Genomic DNA, 17,018 nt, shown 5'->3' on the forward strand with positions numbered 1-17,018 from the left:
GATCTCTCTTTCAAAAGATGTATGGTTATTTATGATTAACTTCTGAGAAATATCTATGATAATTTTCAATTCTTCTTTCTGAAATTGGAGTCCTTTAAGCTTCTTATGATTCAATCTGAAACGTTTTCAATGTAGAGCAGACAGAGTAGGTTATGACCGAATTATCTATTTCAGAGATAACTTTCTAAATTTAGTAATTTTATTTTCGGTTCTCATGATGCAACTTAATTTTGTTCTATCAACTGTTGAATAATTTAACTGTAAGAGGTGACAATATATTTGATATCTTCTCTCTATTTCGTTGTCTCTCTTGTCATTTCTGGATTCCCGTTCTCTAGCACTAAGTATGTTTATCAAGAATCCTTTTTTTTTAAGTTATATTGTGTGTGCTTCTAAATTCTAAATTCCAAATTAACTTTCTAAATTCATAGCACGGTACAACTTGAATTTAAAAATGAAGAAACTTTTAATTCAGAAATTCGTTGACATAGAGAATGGAGAGAATGGGCGATAGTGCCTTGAGGAAGATCATATGCAGTCAAAACTGAGATACTAGAACAACTGTGACATCTATCTCTCAATATCTTCCATATTATAAGTCACAAGAAACCTCAAAAATCATCATCAATTTCATCTCTACATAAGAAATAGTGCAAATAGAAGTAGTAACTTAGTAAGAAATTGGCTCTCATGATTGATTTATTCTAAGTCTTGAATTATTTTAGAAGGAATATGGAGCCTCTACATGAATTTAAATAAAAAATATTCAATTTGAGTATTAATTTTTATTAATTCCTTACACTTGAATTCTGCACTTGACAGTTGCAATGTATAAAGGCAAAGAGCTGTTCAATTGCAAGCAAGAATACATATCAAAAGCATTATAATGATTATTCCTTAGAAGTCAGAATGAAGATTGGATTATTGAAAAATATAATACAGTTTTATCTTGTAAGAACGTAAATATGAGTATCTTGAACATTATTATGAATGTCCATTCTTAGAAAAGGATATTGTAACATTAAATTGATTGGACATTTTTATCCATCATTTGTAATAAATGATTGGTGACCTGTTTGTAAAGTAATAAAAGGGGGCGATCCACCAGTTCCCAGACGGGAACACTGTAAATTGTTGTTGCGTAGCATTTGATGGTAGAGCAACTAGATGTTTTTTGGAATTTGAAAGAAAAACATTTTTTTAGGAGTCAGATTTATTTTATTGGAATGAAGAAATTAATGTGAGATTTGAATGTGAATTTTAACATATTTTGGTTTTATAAAATTAGTTATGCTACAACTATTCTAATACAGGAAATTAAGGGAGGTTATGAAATTTTGAGCATTTAATCAATTTTAAAAATTTAAAAAAAACTTTGTTGCCAATGATTTTACAAAACGTTAGACAGGAATGTGTTGGACAGATTATGTGTTTTTAATTCAAACAAGTTATATGACATTTTAAAAAGCATTATTCATCTATAATTAATTTGGAATTTCTAAAATCAAAACAATATTGAAAAATAAATTGAATGTGGAATGATACCGTTATACTGTTGATGTCCATCCTAACTTACCATGGTCTGAATGAAGAACCAGGGGATGTCCATCCACGGATCAGCTCGGTCTGTCTCAGGAGGTAGGCGATGAAAAAAGTGTGTGAAATTATTCAGAAGAAAAGTGGAAAGCTTTTTCCACTAGCTGGCTGGAGGGGAGACTAGAATGCTAGTCCCACTTCTACCTCTCCTCAGCTATTTTAATCTGTCAGCCGAAACTGTCTGATCAGCTTTTAGTTTTCAAAGTTGAAAAAAAATTTCCTCTTCGTAAAGAAGGAACTGATGTTTGGGGGTATGTCAAACCTTGTGGTTCATGACAATATGAATAATTATTGATATCAACGGAAAGCACTGTTCATAGGAAACATAATCTTCTATATGCCATGGTTCAAAGTATTCAAGTTATCCAACACCACTTGTTCTTATGTGCTGTGGAAAAAACAAACAAAATTCAACTTCAGTGGTATGTTGTGGACTCGGTTTTTGAAAACTCAGTAGTCCGCATTTCTCATCCACTCAGTAACTTCACCAAGCATGATGACTTTTATTGCACGGAGACACGATGGCTACGGTACTTTTTAAGCAGCTCTGAAAACTGGCAACATCACCGGACGCCGGGAACGCTGCAATGTGAAAATTTCAAGTACTGTATATTCAACCAGACGTCAGATTGTCGTTAAAGTGTATGAAAGTATATGCCAGAAGCCCCTTCGTCATCATCATGAAAGGAGTTCGAATTGTCGGCGAAGTGGATAGAAAAAAATCTATTTCTATTTTCCAGTTTTTCAATTAACCAAAGTGAAAAATCGAAGTTGAACACATACAAAACCCTAATATACTTCCATGAAATCCAATATACTCCTCTATTTCATGGGGATGCCAAAATGTAGGCATTATGAAAAGATGCCAAAATGATAGCCGGATTTATATATATATATATATATATATAATATATATATATATATATATATATATATATATATATTATCACGTACACCCTGAGTAGCTTCAGAGGTGGGTGATTGATACCCAGGTGTTGCTCCTGGATGACTTCGCTCAGTCGTAATGTGGGCGGGGAAAGGAGGCAAGTCGAAGTTACTCTTCCTTCTTCTTTGTGCCTCAGCTGGCGTGAACAGCACCTCCTGGTGCTTCTGACGGCGTGAAGGTCACTCTCTTCTCTGATGACACCACTTTGATGTAATTTTGTATCGACCTTACGGCCTCGGTTCCGCTCCAGTGAAGTAGGAAAAGGAAGGACAGACAGGATAGGGACGGCAGACAACGGTCCGCTGTGCCCTGGGGAGAAGGAAGAATAGGGACGGCAGACAACGGTCCGCTGTGCCCTGGGGAGAAGGAAGAATAGGGACGGCAGACAACGGTCCGCTGTGCCCTGGGGAGAAGGGAGAATAGGGACGGCAGACAACGGTCCGCTGTGCCCTGGGGAGAAGGAAGGATAGGGACGGCAGACAACGGTCCGCTGTGCCGTGGGGAGAAGGAAGAATAGGGACGGCAGACAACGGGCCGCTGTGCCCTGGGGAAATGGGAGGACAGGGACGGCAGACAACGGTCCGCTGTGCCCTGGGGGAATGAGAGGACAGGGACGGCAGACAACGGTCCGCTGTGCCCTAAGGAGATGGGAGGTCAGGGACGGCAGACAACGGTCCGCTGTGCCCTGGGGAAATGGGAGGACAGGGACGGCAGACAACGGTCCGCTGTGCCCTAGGGTAATGGGAGGTCAGGGACGGCAGACAACGGTCTGCTGTGCCCTGGGGAAATGGGAGGACAGGGACGGCAGACAACGGTCCGCTGTGCCCTATGGTGATGGGAGGTCAGGGACGGCAGACAACGGTCCGCTGTGCCCTGGGGAAATGGGAGGACAGGGACGGCAGACAACGGTCCGCTGTGCCCTAGGGAGATGGAAGGTTAGGGACGTACGGCAGCCAACGGGCCGCTGTACCAGGGCAGGAGGTCGGGGACGTACGGCAGCCAACGGGCCGCTGTACCAGGAGCAGGAAGGTTGTGAGCGGAATGCTGTGGTCTGGGGCTCGTCCGGCCTTTAAATACTCCCCCAAAGTGGAGGGGATGGAGTTGTGCCGCCGCCAGAGGCGGTGGAAATCGTCTCGATGCGCGGATGATGATGCGCCATTGGTACCTTCCTTATACCCGCGGTCGGCTAGCGTTGCTGATAGCTGAGCGTCTTCCTTCAATATTATTAATTATTTAACAATATTTTCCGTCACAATTTTACTTTGTGACACCCCACTCCTACTTGGGGGGGGGGGGGGGTCGGAGCCCTCTATGGCACCACCTCCAAAGGCGTGAGTCATCTAGGCATCACCTTAAGAGGTGTACACCTCCCAGGCATCACCTTTAGAGGTGTATGCCACTCACTATGAGCATCATCTACACCCGGTCCACCAGGTACATATTTACATCGTCCATCTGGAAATTGGACTTTTATGCGTGGCTTGCCAGCCCGTTTACGCTTACCAGGTGTTGAGACTCGGTGACACAACACTGGATCCTTATTCCTTGAGAGTCCTGGTTTGGGATCCTGGGACTGTGAGACTACCTCTTTGACAGTCGAAGACTGTGTTTGCTCTTCTACATCCGTGACCGTGGGGGGTGATATTAACTTTTCCACATCACTCTTGGAGTTACCACTTGTGTTGGTGGCTGGGGCATGAATTGTGGCCCGCCGTTCAGAGTCATCCATCTCATTCCTGTGATCCATCACTATGTTGCCCGAAGATGCTTGTTCTGGAATATATGACAATTCCGCCCTGGCTTCAATCAAAGCATTGAGTTCAACTCCATTCAAACCAACCTGCATGAATATCCTTTTGTCGTGATCCTTGTTGTCCTGAGATTCGGATTGTACAGCTGATATTGTTGGGACTTTTGTTGTCCTACTCCCCGATAAGGGTGATCGCAACATAATTGGCTGTCTTGAAGGATTCAATTGGGGAGGATCCCACTCCACCTCTCTTGTGAATGTGTGAATATTCACTCTGTTTTTACGCATAAATTCCATGCCTAATAGCAGATCTTGTTCAAGTCCTTCCATTATAGATGCCACTAGTGGAACTGTGATTTGTTCTATGGTCACATTAGTAGTCACTTTCCCATTAAACGGGGTTGACCGTCCATCAGCTAATATCGCGCGGTGACGTGCTGGTTCTTTCTGTATCATCCCTATTTTCCGGATGACTTCATAGACCTCATTGCTTATATAATTAGCTTCAGCACCCGTATCTAGCAACGCTTGGCACTTTCTACCACCGATTGTCACAGTAATGAATAGTCTGTTGTCCCTTGATGACTCTTCAATCACAGGAATCCTTTGTGCCGTTCGCATCACTGCTGTCTTGTTTGGAATCTCATTCTCCTTTCGCTCATCACAGGCACATTCCAGTGCTCTCTTTCCGCACCTTTTACATGGCAGGATTTCGGGACAGTTTGATCTCCAGTGCCCCGGTCTCTTGTATTGCCCACACATGGGTTCAGACTCACTAAGAGATGGTCTGTTACTAGTAGGGGTTATAACTGTCTCAACCTTGAGCCTTGTAATCTTTTTCGTGTCCTCAATCATGTGAACTCTCGAATGCTGTCTATTCTGTTTCTCCTCTGCTTTTATTTGTTCATACTCCCTCGCGAATTTTTCCAATTTGTTGATACTATGAACATCTGATTGCCGAATATACAATTTGTACTGTGGGAGGAGATTCTTATACACTCTCTGTAATTTATTCTCGTCTGTAAAATCTCCTCGACGCCTCATGAGTGTCAGTACATCTTCGAGAAATTCGTCAAACGATTCACCTTCTCTTTGCTTCCTTGCCTGAATTAGATTCTCGAGGTCCTCCTCATAGGTAAGTGGGTAGTAGCGTGATCTGAAATCTTTCACAAAATTGTCCCATGATTTCCACTGGTCACGACGATTACGCATCCATAGAGTAGCTTTACCAACTAGTAATTCAGGAAGGGCAACTAGTAGTTGGTTGCCAGTAAGCCCATAGGCTTGTTGTAGCTCGTCTAGCCTTTCTAGAAAGCTGGGAGCATCTGATTGGCCATCAAAAGACAGTCTCCAGCTTCTTACTTTGTCACATACCGCCCCCGGGTCCATGAGGGGGTTTGTGTGAGTGTTGGTTCCAACTTCAGCATGAGTACCTGTTGCTGAGTGTCCAGATCCCCCACTGCTTCTGCTCACTATTCCGGGTCTTAGGCTGGGCCATCTTCTTATGTTGATCTACTAACAACCTTCTCAACTCAGCAAGTTTTCCAGATGACACTATGCCCCAATCTTGTAGAAGATTGAAGCTTCTTCCTTTTTCAATTTATAGATCCAGGAAACTCTGGGGTCGGCTACAACCTTGGGGTTTACGTCCTCAACTGACTGATCCTCTGTCAGCTCCTGATGTCGAGCATCTGAATCAGACTCGCCCTGTTCACTCATGATGATTCTTACTTCGTTGCCTCGTGCCCCAAGTGCGGGCGCCAATCTATCACGTACACCCTGTACGTCAGAGATCAGAGGTGGAGATCAGACATCAGCTTCAGAGGTGGGTGATTGATACCCAGGTGTTGCTCCTGGATGACTTCGCTCAGTCGTAATGTGGGCGGGGAAAGGAGGCAAGTCGAAGTTCCTCTTCCTTCTTCTTTGTGCCTCAGCTGGCGTGAACAGCACCTCCTGGTGCTTCTGACGGCGTGAAGGTCACTCTCTTCTCTGATGACACCACTTTGATGTAATTTTGTATCGACCTTACGGCCTCGGTTCCGCTCCAGTGAAGTAGGAAAAGGAAGGACAGACAGGATAGGGACGGCAGACAACGGTCCGCTGTGCCCTGGGGAGAAGGAAGAATAGAGACGGCAGACAACGGTCTGCTGTGCCCTGGGGAGAAGGAAGAATAGGGACGCAGACAACGGTCCGCTGTGCCCTGGGGAGAAGGAAGAATAGGGACGGCAGACAACGGTCCGCTGTGCCCTGAGGAGAAGGAAGGATAGGGATGGCAGACAACGGTCCGCTGTGCCCTGGGGAGAAGGAAGAATAGGGACAGCAGACAACGGTCCGCTGTGCCCTGGCGAAATGGGAGGACAGGGACGGCAGACAACAGTCCGCTGTGCCCTGGGGGAATGGGAGGACAGGGACGGCAGACAACGGTCCGCTGTGCCCTAAGGAGATGGGAGGTCAGGGACGGCAGACAACGGTCTGCTGTGCCCTAGGGAGATGGAAGGTTAGGGACATAAGGCAGCCAACGGGCCGCTGTACCAGGGCAGGAGGTCGGGGACGTATGGCAGCCAACGGGCCGCTGTACCAGGAGCAGGAAGGTTGTGAGCGGAATGCTGTGGTCTGGGGCTCGTCCGGCCTTTGAATACTCCCCCAAAGTGGAGGGGATGGAGTTGTGCCACCGCCAGAGGCGGTGGAAATCGTCTCGATGCGCGGATGATGATGCGCCATCGGTACCTTCCTTATCTCCGCGGTCGGCTAGCGTTGCTGATAGCCGAGCGTCTTTCTTCAATATTATTAATTATTTAACAATATTTTCCGTCACAATTTTACTTTGTGACAATATATATATATATATATATATATAGATATATATATATATATATATATATATATAAATATTGAAAAATATCACAGATAGCTCACTAAGAGATTTTACTTTGCTTATTAGCATCAATTAATATCATGTGCTTCCTTAATCAGCATAAATATACTTTCAACTTATACAGCTCAGTTGTTGACTTCCTATTGCTTGTCGAATAAAACTTATAAATCTTACTTCCAATAAATATGGAAAATATAAATATCGAAATATATCTCAGGGCTTGGGTTCTGCCTCTGGTGGGAATCAGATAAATCAATTTATCTTATGAACATGAGCTTTATGAAAATCTAATAAATTACTGATAAAAAAGATATATGAGTGAGCATATAATTATAATAAATCAAATATCAATAAATATTCCATCTGTGCTTACTTAAATATTTGAATCTCATAAATTGTTCTTAAGAATATCCCCTTCACGATTTAATACTTACGCAAGTTTCAATATTAATTTTAATATTTAAATAACCCTTTGATGAGCTAGCTTTATTTCATCGTGATTATTTCGTAGCACTTAGGGCCCTCCTTAATAACTTTTCAAATAAACTCACGTGTCGATTTTTCACAATAAATTATGATGACAATTCAGACTCGTTACAGTGTCCTAGGCCTTTTCTGGTGGGCTGCTGTCATCTTCTCCAATGAGGTTATTTAAATTTAACGACTCATGTCATACTAAGACCTCACTGAGTCTTATGAGATTAAATTTTTAATTATTCGGACAACTTTAAATTTTTAACATAAAATTATTTAAAAAGGGATCTAAAAATGTGCTCTCAAAATTGGTGGTGTCCCTGGTGACCTCAGGCAAGCAAGTCGGTATGGTTCTTCCCCTATTCTTTTACAACCATACTTCCGACATTTCAATTTACATGAGATTTAAATATCCACTCTCATTGGTGGAAACATACTCCGCTATGACGTAATTTAATACTGTCCAATAGTCCATAAGAAACTGTTATATTACTATCTATTGAGTGAATATTTTAGTCTTAAACTCTTATTTTACATTTGTTACATAAATCCATACGTTCTATGAAGATTACAATTTTTTATTATTCATATAAATAATACGTGTATATTTCAAATTAAATCGTTTTTAGCGCCGGTCAAATACCGCATTGTGATTGGTACATCCCAAAACTGCATCATGTATCATTGCGCTGATTAAAGTTACATCCCATTTCCTTATCTTTTTGTTTTGTTTTTTACATTTTGTTCATGCTCGTTTGATATAATAAATATACTTGTGTTTTCTTAATCGCTTTTTTGTTTACATGGATTTGGCATGCTTGCTTACTAAACCCTCTGATCATAGTCTAAGTGAATGCTATTAAATTTATATGCAACTAATTTGCCACAAGGTGTCTGGCTAATTCTCAAAATATACGGCTTGACCGATTACTAAGGTCGCCGACTAGTTATTACCAAAGAACCTAACCTCAAAATATTATATATATTATATTATTATATAAATTGCAGTAATACTTTTATTTTCATTTGGCTGTTCAAAATCATAGCCTTGAGAGCCGTTATTATCTAATCTAGACCGTTGACACCGTATCTGGTGATAGCAATACAGCTTATTACTCTGAGACCTATCAATTTCCTTTCAATACATCATGATATTTGGGGAATACCCAAAATTATACTCTTACAATTGGTAAAATTTACAGTCATTGTTTCAAATGTCAGGATCACTATTAGAGTACTTCAAATACTAGAAATAGTCAACTGTGAAGCTGCATCCTGTAAGTAGGCTGCATCCTGTTACAGAGACAGAATCGCCGCCTAACGACAGGGGACAAAGTTCTCAAGTGTCGGGGATTCTGATGGCAAATGGAGGCGGAGGAAATTGTAGTGTAGAAGTGAAAACGCAAGGATCAAACGATTACTGCTCTGCTAGAGAGAGAGAGGGTGAGTGTGTGTGAGAATGAAGGTGAGGGAGCATGTGACATCATGGAGGAGAGGAAATAGTCAGATTGGGCCACGCTTGAGTGAGTGAGGGAAATGTGATAAGGGTCGGATTGGCACATATGAGAGTGAGAGGATGTTTGAGGGGGTGGTGACATGAGATGAAGTATTCTCGCATTGGCCACCTGATAGAGAGAGAGTGAGTGAGTAAGTGAGTTTGAGGCAGCGTGAGAGAGTGACGGTTTCAGTGAGAGAGAGAAAATTATAGAGCGAGTATGGGAGGGAGAGAGAGTCAGTGGGAGGGGTATATTATTATGTTGTTGGGAAAGGGAACCAAGGTTGATGGGCAAACACTTGTCCGGTGATGGAGGTTTTAGTGCCCCCTCCGCCCAACAGATAGAGTGGGGGAAGGGTAGATAGTAGAGATTCCAGCATAGCCAACGCTTTTGTCGACTGCTCGTAGCTTGGACCTTTGTTTGGCCGGCTAATGGCTTTCCTCGCCACCCCCGGGGGCCGTTGAAGGGTTGTTGGGGGAGCCTGTAGGTGGCAAAGGAAGCCGCTGTTTTCGGAACGGACAGACAGGCAATTGTGTGCTGATGGGACGGACGAGTGCTGAAGCTTATGAGAGTCAGTCAGACCTAAGAAGAGTGAAAAACGATTCGCCCAACGAAACCGTAGAGGCTTGTGAGCTTAAAGAATGAAGAAGCTTTGCTAGCGTGTGAGATTTGGTATGAGCTTCTGTGTGAAACTATACATTTATAACTGAACCAGTTTGCTTATGTGGAGTACTACCCATGTGTAGTTGATATCACTATAATACAAGCATATCATGTAAGTTGTGTGAGAAGGTGTTGAGAGAGTATTGATTTGCTGACAGTATGCACATGAAACGGATAATAATGAATATATTATATAATATATCGGTGTGACTTGGCTGCTTAAGGTGTGATATCAGAATTCTCAGGTCGCACTTGATTAGCTTCAGTGTATCTGACGTGACCTGAAGACTGTTATTTTGGGCAGCTTGGAGCTAAATACGTTTGGCATACCGGTACTGTACATAGAAAATCAACAATATAAAAACTATGTTATCTGTCCCGTAGAATACAACCTTCTCCAACTTGTCATGATGTAATGCTCATATATAATTTATCATTCACAATATTCAGGGTATCATTATTATCACTGAGTTCAATGATATTCGATGTGTCAAGTGTAATAAAAATACTTCATACAAGGGCTGGCTATTGCATGAGGAAATACAATTTGAATATATTATTATTTACTTGGTAACTTGTAAATTTCGTTGCATAAGAATTTCACCAACATACAAGTTCGAGAACTAATACTAATTGACCGAACGTAGTGAGGTCTATGTTTTAACACGGATTTTTTTCTTATACTGAGTCCTCGGTGTTATAACCTAAAATTATAAGTGTGTGAATAAACACTATAAAACACCAGACTGCGTGATTCAGTACAAGATTTGATACAATCATTCAAATCGCAGGAGGTCTAAACTCTTGCACACCCTTGATTTGTCTAATGACTGATTGTGTGAGAATTAAGCTCTTTTGCAAGTGTAGGTTGTAGTGTAGCAATTGCTAAATACTAGATTCGGTGACCTTAAACTATTACCTGTGTTGAAGACAGTATATAAAATCAAACAGGTCGAGCAAAAAACTCGATGCATATAATTTTCGGGACTGTGCCTCTAATAAATTCTGGAGGTATAGGATAGGTTCGATGAACCAAATGCCGTTCAGAAAATACTTCGAGGGCAGAATCTTTTCGAGTATTATGCTCTATTGTGTAATTTTACCACTGCAGCTGTAAGCACGATGTGCCTACACCAAATATGTAAGGGGAAAAAACTATGATAACAAGAAAAGATCAGAATAACTAGAACTTTAATTAATGAATCTTTAACATAATATATACATTTGAACAAAACAAGATTAATTTGATTATAAAACAATATTTGATATGAATTAATGGGGAAAACACTCGCTTGCTGCTAATGAGGATTCAATGTTTGTGGCTATGAAAATTTAAGAACAAATGATTCAGTAGTCACCTACCTTTTTGAAATAGCTTCCCACTTTGGCATCCACTGGTATTTCGCGACTTTAGTATTTTAAAAAAAGAACAAATATTAACTGAACCAATGAATAGGCTCAGAACCCGTCTCCCTTAACAATACATTTATTTTCATACTGCCCGATCTGTGACAGAATAATTGTACTATTAAACGAACCGAAATCTAGCCTTTTTCACTGGACTTAAATTTCAGTCCTATCGAACGAGCTCACACTGACCAAAAGTAAAATTTTGGGTATTAAATATAAACTCAGTCAATGCCAAACATGAAAGCCATTTCAAGTACATATTTTTATCTGTCGCACAAGCGGCACGTTTGTTATTGAAAACAAAAGAGAAGCTACATTAATTTTGACAACAAATGAAATAAACAATCTTTCTGTCGATGACAGAGATTGTTCAAAGACAAAAACACTGTTCATTAAACTTTTTCAATTTAAAACTCTAAAATCCTGATCAATATGAGATAAATATATGATTCATATATATGTCCCATATGACCAGGTGACACATCACCCATCCCGCTGAAACACTCGTCCCTGAGTCTGTAGTCAAGGGGGGAACAAAAAATAATAAATAATAATTAAACAAAATAATATACTCCGGAAACAAACGTGTGCCTGATTGACTTGATAATGCTACTATACATTGAAATCAAACATTTACATAGAAAGGTAGGTTACTCAAAGTAAATTGCAAAGATGAAATCCAACAACCACATTGGAAAGTAATCTACTCAAACTGATCTACAAACATTCAAATCAAATTCAAATTGAAACTATGCTGTACAATAACATTGATTAAATATAAAACTAACTTTCAATATTATACACATTAATATAGATTGCACTTTAATTTAATCTCATCTTGAAAATAAGACGTACATGAATTCAACTTATTATGAAAAGAAAATCTCAATTGACAATATATTTATTTGTGAATCAACATTGAACTAGTTCAAAAGCTGCAATAAGAATCGAAGAAGAAAAAACTTTATAAGTACATATGACTCATAACTATGTAGTCAAGAAAGAAAACAATAGAAACAGTTAATCCATCAAGAAGCAAATATATAACTCTTAACTATCGATTATATGTATCCTAGGTTGTGCTACCGTTACAGCAGATAATTTACACACATACAACTTGATGCCTAAATATGCACAGAATAAAGTTAAAAATCCTAACCAGCCAAATAATATATAAAAGACAAAACTAGAGGGATTTATAACATCTCCCCAAGAATTTGGAAGATCTACTTTGTGAAATATATCTGACGATATTACGTCTTGAACTGTAAATTCCGGAACCTTTATATCTATATCAGTTTTTAAAATTTCGCTAAAATTAACAAAATTAGGATTTAAATGCGGCTGCAAAACATCAATTTTCAACGAATTAAACTTAACCCATTGCAAAGGTAAGTAATGGAGAACCATAAACAGAGGCTGTTTATCAACATTTGCGTCACACGGAAAAGTCTTTCTCACCAATATTCTCCCGCCGACCGAAATCTCGCAATGACAGGGTAAAACCACATACATTGCTCCCGGAATAGGTTGAAGATGATGAAACGAACCTCCCTCGCAAGTGACTGTAGTGTTGGCCTGTATATTCGCGACGATATACTCAAGGCGAAAATTCGACGATCTCCAACTCCTGCTTAGCTGGACGACAGCTTAAACTGCAATATTGTTGGATGTCCTTCAGCTCTGTCGCCGCAAACAAGTGATGCATACATCTCGATGACATATGTCCTCCATGCACCAGCCGCGGAAGATAGCATAAGAAATCGTTCTGTGCCCGACAAGAAGAGAGATGATCTCCCGAGATGACCTGAATCTCACCGTCCTCCTGTCTCCGCGCCAAAACGAAATCCTGCTGCTGAAGCTGACAAATCTGGCCGGCGAAATACATAGGTGTCCTCACATACTTGTGCAATTGAAACTGTCCGCCGATGCTGACCAATGGTACTTTTAAGCTAAGCACCATGGAGTTCTCCTTCACCACACAAGTCGTAAGTGGAAGATCAAAATATCGCTGCAAATCCGATAGAGGTACAGCTAACTGGTGTCCTTTTGACTTATATCCTTTCTCCAATCTGAAGAGATCTGAACGTAATAAATTGGGGTGTACCAGCGAAAAGGGTGAAAGCTTTTTGTCACAGTATTTATGAATTCCTGCCGTGATTTTCTAACTTATCAGAAGAAACTTTTTCTGTGATACTCACATGCTCGATTATTAACTGGAGCTGATAACATCTCTCTTGAATTATCATACATCAATTTCCCAATACATTCATTCTTTTCGAGAATAATCTCATTTGAATCGACATTGCTAGCAATAAAATTGAGACCTTCTCTGCTCTGTGATACGAAACCAATAAATGACTCCTTATCAATAAAATAATTTTTGCGATCTTTAAAACCGCTGACCACATAATTCGACTCCAACATTGGAATAGAAAAATGTTTTTCTTCATCTGAACTCAATTTGATAGTCTTTTGAAAATACATCTTTACTAATCATTGTCCTACTTTCATCCGCTCGCAAAAGCCCAGCGTCATCAGTTGATTGCAAAATTATAGCATCGCCTATCACTTGCCGATCCAACAACTGAACTAATGACTCAGCCGAATTGTGAATTTTTAATGTGTATCTCTCATTTTCACTGTATTTACCTACAGAAATAATATCCAACTCTGATTTATTCAAATTGAATGATAATTCACTGTCCTCATTAATTTGCTTATCAACATGAACATCAATATTTAATGTCTCTTTCGGTTTTACAATAACCTGCTCGTCCATTTATTTGAATTAAATTCGTCTTCGCAATTTCATCATGTACTGAAAATGGAACAACAATACTGTTATTGTTTAGAAGAATCTTCATCTCTTGTTTTTGAAAATTTAAACGGACTCCGTGTCGAAACAAAAAATCAACACCCAACAATAACTGTATGATCTCACTACAAAACATTCCCAAGTGACATTGACTCCATCAACTTGAAAATCAAAACAAACCTTGCCCAACGACTTAACTGGTAACCCATTCGCGGCTGTGAGAATGACGTCTGTTTCAAACAATGACTGACCTTGACAATGATCAATCAATTCAAGATTAACGAGTGAGACACTTGAACCCGTATCTAATGATATCTTTATATTTTCCTCGCAAGATATTCCTTGAATTGATATCGACGTTTTATGATTCTTACTCAACAATGAATTTGAATAACTAATAAATAAAAGCTGGCACAGCTGCTTTTGCTCTGTAGTAGGAAATTTATTACTAAGCTGAAGTTGGGCACAGATAAAAGCTGATATATTAGCAGGTAAGTACAGAGAATATATATGATCTCGATCTGACCTCACTCAATATTCCCACTTAGATCTGTTCCTTTATCCAGATTTGGATCTATTATTTCAACAATCATCTTTGATCGGCACCTAACAAATACAAACGTGCCAGACACAAAATCTGAAGGGCTGAAGGAATAATCGAACTCAGGAAACAGAATATCAAATTTGAAATATAATGAGCAATAATAATAATTGACAAACAATACAGTTTTGGAATTTGATAGACAGGTTTTGAATAATCCAATGTCAACAGACTTAATTGAGTTTGTGCTATGGTGATTTGCTATCATGAACATTCTTTTTACAAAGTTTAAAAATTCTTATAGATAGATTAAAACTCTAAATAATGGTTTAACTAAAATGTTACAATATTTGAAACTCAATCAGGGTCGTGGTTCAGGCAGATAAGGACAGTTAAATGACCAAAAAAAAAAATTATAATTCATTATTTATTTATCTAATCACCCAGAATTACACAACTTACAGAAAAGTACCATAAGAAAGTACCATACAGAAAAGGCTTATAAGCCCAAAACGGCACTTGAACGGCAATTCTCTCAAATTATGAGTACTATATTGAGCGCAACTAAAATTGAAGCAATTTCTGTATTTCTTTGTAGCGAAGGGTGGGGCCCCATAAAATAAAAAGAGAACCCACATGATCCTTCTTGATGTAGTGGTTTCTTTGAATTAATTTATAATCGGTGGCTAGTAGATACAATATAAGATTTAAGACGCACTTTTTTGCTCGAAATCCCCTCCCCCCTCGACCATCACGCCTCTCCTTCCCCCCGCCTGTAGGGTGGGGGGGTGTTCTAAAAATAGATTTCCCCTTCCCCTTGCCCAGTGGTGGTGAGAGGGTTGAAAAGAGAGAGATATATCTTTCTCTCTCTCTCTCTCTTTCTAAAAATGGATTTCCCCTTCCCCTTGTCCAGTGGTGGTGAGGGGGTTGAAAAGAGAGAGATATATCTTTCTCTCTCTCTTTCTAAAAATAGATTTCCCCTTCCCCTTGCCCAGTGGAGGTGAGGGGGTTGAAAAGAGAGAGATATATCTTTCTCACTCTCTCTCTTTCTAAAAATAGATTTCCCCTTCCCCTTGTCCAGTGGTGGTGAGGGGGTTGAAAAGAGAGATATATATCTTTCTCTCTCTCTCTTTCTAAAAATAGATTTCCCCTTCCCCTTGTCCAGTGGAGGTGAGGGGGTTGAAAAGAGAGAGATATATCTTTATGTCTCTTTCTCTCTCCCCTTCCCCTTGCCCAGTGGAGGTGAGGGGGTTGAAAAGAGATATCTCTCTCTCTCTCTCCCCTTCCCCTTGCCCAGGTGAGGGGAAAAAAAAATTTCCCTTTTAGGAGGAAAAATTCCCTCTCTATAGTGACAGATTAAAGTGAATCCATATTTCTACATCTAATGCCATACTGACAGATTGAAGTGAATGCTAGATGAGGGAAAAAAATCTCTCTGAGAGGGAAAAATTCTCTACTGTCAAATTAAAGTGAATCCATATTACTACATCTATACTGACAGATTAAAGTGAATCCATATTGCTATACTGACAGATTAAAGTGAATCCATATTGCCATACTGACAAATTAAAGTGAATGCTAGATGAGGGAAAAATTCCCTTGGTGTCAGATTAAAGTGAATCCATATTTCTAATGCTATACTGACAGATTGAAGTGAATCCATATTTCTAATGCTATACTGACAAATTGAGGTGAATGCTAGATGAGGGGGAAAAATCTCTTTGAGAGGGAAAAATTCTCTACTGTCAAATTAAAGTGAATCCATATTTCTACATCTAATGCACGTGTGCTCACTCGTCACCCTCTCCCCCATCTGGACAAATGACACGTGCGCTCTGCTCTCTGCTAGGTTCCTCTAGAATAACTCCTGCATCGAAAACCGTTACATTCCGTTACATGAAAAAATGTCTAAATCGATTTATCATCAGTGACATGTGTTTAGCCGTCAAAGTTACTTCACTCTCTCTCTAATAATATCTCATCCTTTTACAAGATTTATGTAGAAAACCGATATAGTCAAAAATGTCTAGGCTGAAATTTGAAACTGCAGGTGTTTAAATACTTCACTCTCTCTCACGCAAGTGTTTATGCAATCAATCATGGTCAAAAATGTCTAGACTGAAATTTGAAACAACATGTGTTAAAGTTCACTCTCTCTCACACAAGTGTTTATGCAATCAATCATAGTCAAAAAATGTCTAGGGTGAAATTTGAAGCAGGAGGTGTTTAAATACTTCACTCTCTCTAATAATATGTCATCCTTTTACAAGATTCATGTAGAAAACCGATATAGTCAAAAATGTCTAGGCTGAAATTTGAAACTGCAGGTGTTTAAATACTTCACTCTCTCTCACGAAAGTGTTTATGCAATCAATCATGGTCAAAAATGTCTAGACTGAAATTTGAAACAACATGTGTTAAAGTTCTCTCTCTCTCTCACACAACTGTT

This window comes from Nilaparvata lugens, chromosome 6, assembly GCF_014356525.2.
Source record: "Nilaparvata lugens isolate BPH chromosome 6, ASM1435652v1, whole genome shotgun sequence".
In the NCBI taxonomy this organism is placed as follows: domain Eukaryota; kingdom Metazoa; phylum Arthropoda; class Insecta; order Hemiptera; family Delphacidae; genus Nilaparvata; species Nilaparvata lugens.